This window comes from Trachypithecus francoisi, unplaced genomic scaffold (assembly GCF_009764315.1).
Source record: "Trachypithecus francoisi isolate TF-2019V2 unplaced genomic scaffold, Tfra_2.0 Lachesis_group3, whole genome shotgun sequence".
NCBI classification, from domain to species: Eukaryota; Metazoa; Chordata; class Mammalia; order Primates; family Cercopithecidae; genus Trachypithecus; species Trachypithecus francoisi.
This window is the reverse complement of record NW_022681468.1, coordinates 41,343,465-41,345,502: the sequence shown is the minus strand read 5'-3', so window position 1 is coordinate 41,345,502 and position 2,038 is coordinate 41,343,465. Positions and strand designations below refer to the sequence as shown.

General features: G+C 44.6%; 1 pseudogene across 1 annotated transcript; it reads left to right on the top strand.

Annotated features, from left to right (window-relative positions):
• Window positions 1–1,353: 1,353 nt before the first annotated feature.
• On the top strand, window positions 1,354–1,732 carry LOC117069488 (annotated as a pseudogene). The gene has a single exon (XR_004431565.1). The product of XR_004431565.1 is annotated as a 40S ribosomal protein S26-like (transcript).
• Window positions 1,733–2,038: the final 306 nt, after the last annotated feature.

Genomic DNA, 2,038 nt, shown 5'->3' with positions numbered 1-2,038 from the left:
ATTGTGGAGGGGAAAGGTGGGGTTGTGGCTCCCACAGTGTCCCCACTGGGGCATTGCCTAGTGGAGTTGTGTGAAGAGAGCCACCATCCTCTAGACCTCAAAATGGTAGATTCACTGACAGCTTGCATTGTGCACCTAGAAAAGCCACAGGCACTCAATGTTAGCCTATGAAAGCAGCTACAGGGGCTTTACCCTGCAGAGCCACAGGGGAGGAGCTGCCCAAGGCTTTGTGAGCCCACTCTTTGCATCGACATGCCCTGGAAGTGAGTCTTTCCCTGTTTGGAGTCACAGGAGATTATTTTGGAGCTTTAAAACTTAATGAATGTCCTGCTGAGTTTCAGACTTGCATGGGGCCTGTCATGCCTTTGTTTTGGTCAATCTCTCTCTTTTGTAACACAGGCATTTACCCAATGCCTGTACCCCCACTGTATCTAAGAAGTAACAAACTTGTTTTGTTTTGGTTTGGTTTGGTTTCTTTTTTGAGATGGAGTTTTGTCCTGTGGCCCAGCCTGGAGCGCAGTGGCGCGATCTTGGCTCACTGCAACCTCTGCCTCTCGAGTTGAAGTGATTCTCCCGCCTCAGCCTCCTGAGTAGCTGGGATTACAGGCATGTGCCACCACGCCAAGCTAATTTTTGTATTTTTAGTAAAGATGAGGTTTCACTATGTTGGCCAGGCTGGTTTTGAACTCCTGATCTCAGGTAATCTGCTCGCCTTGGCCTCCCCAAGTTCTGGGATTACAGGCATGAGCCACTGCACCCAGCCACAAACTTGTTTTTTATTTTACAGGCTCATAGGCAGAAAGAACTTGCCTTATCTCAGATGAGACATTGAACTTGTACTTTTGAGTTAATGATAAAATTAGCTAAGACTTTGGTTGACTGTTGGGAAGGCATGATTATGTTTTAAAATGTGAGAAGAACATGATATTTGGAAGGGGCCAGGAGTGGAATGATATGGTTTGGTTCTGTGTCCCTACCAAAGTCTCATGTTGAATTGTAATCCTTTGTGTTGAGGGAGAGATCTGGTAGGAGGTAATTGGATCATCAGGGCAGATTTCCTCCTTGCTGTTTTCATGATGGTAAGTTCTCATAAGATCAAGTTGTTTGAAAATGTGTAGCACTTCCCCCTTCACTCTCTGTCTCCTGCTCTGCCATGGTAAGATGTTCTTGCTTCCCGTTCACCTTCTGCCATGATTATAAGTTTCCTGAGGCATCCCAGCCTTGCTTCCTGTACAGCCTGTGGAACTGTGAGTCAATTAAACCTCTTTTCTTCATAAATTACCCAGTCTCAGGTAGTTCTTTACAACAGTGTGTGGGAATGAACTAATACGCCCATTTTAAAATCAGTTTAGTCTCTTTGGTCCGTACGTCCAAAATGACAAAGAAAAGAAGGAACAACGGTCGTGCCAAAAAGGGCCGCGGCCATGTGCAGCCTATTCGCTGCACTAACTGTGCCCGATGCGTGCCCAAGGACAAGGCCATTAAGAAATTCGTCATTTGAAACATAGTGGAGGCCGCAGCGGTCAGGGACATTTCTGAAGCGAGCGTCTTTGATGCCTATGTGCTTCCCAAGCTGTATGTGAAGCTACATTACTGTGTGAGTTGTGCAATTCACAGCAAAGTAGTCAGGAATCGATCTCGTGAAGCCCGCAAGGACCGAACACCCCCTCCCCGATTTAGACCTGCGGGTGCTGCTCCACGTCCCCCACCAAAGCCCATGTAAGGAGCTGAGTCCTTAAAGACTGAGACAGACTATTCTCTGGAGAAAAATAAAATGGAAATTGTACTTAAAAAAATAAAAATAAAAAAAATAAAATCAGTTTAATTTGATTTTTGTTTTTTGAATTAAGTTCCCTATAGGTTCTGGATATTAGAACTTTGTCAGATGCATGGTTTGCATTTTTTTCCCCATTCTGTAGGTTGTCCATTTACTCAGTGGATAGTTTGTTTTGCTGTGCAGAGGCTCTTCAGTTAAATTAAGTTCCATTTGTCAATTTCTGTTTCTATTGCACTTGCTTTTGGAGTCTTTGTCATGAAA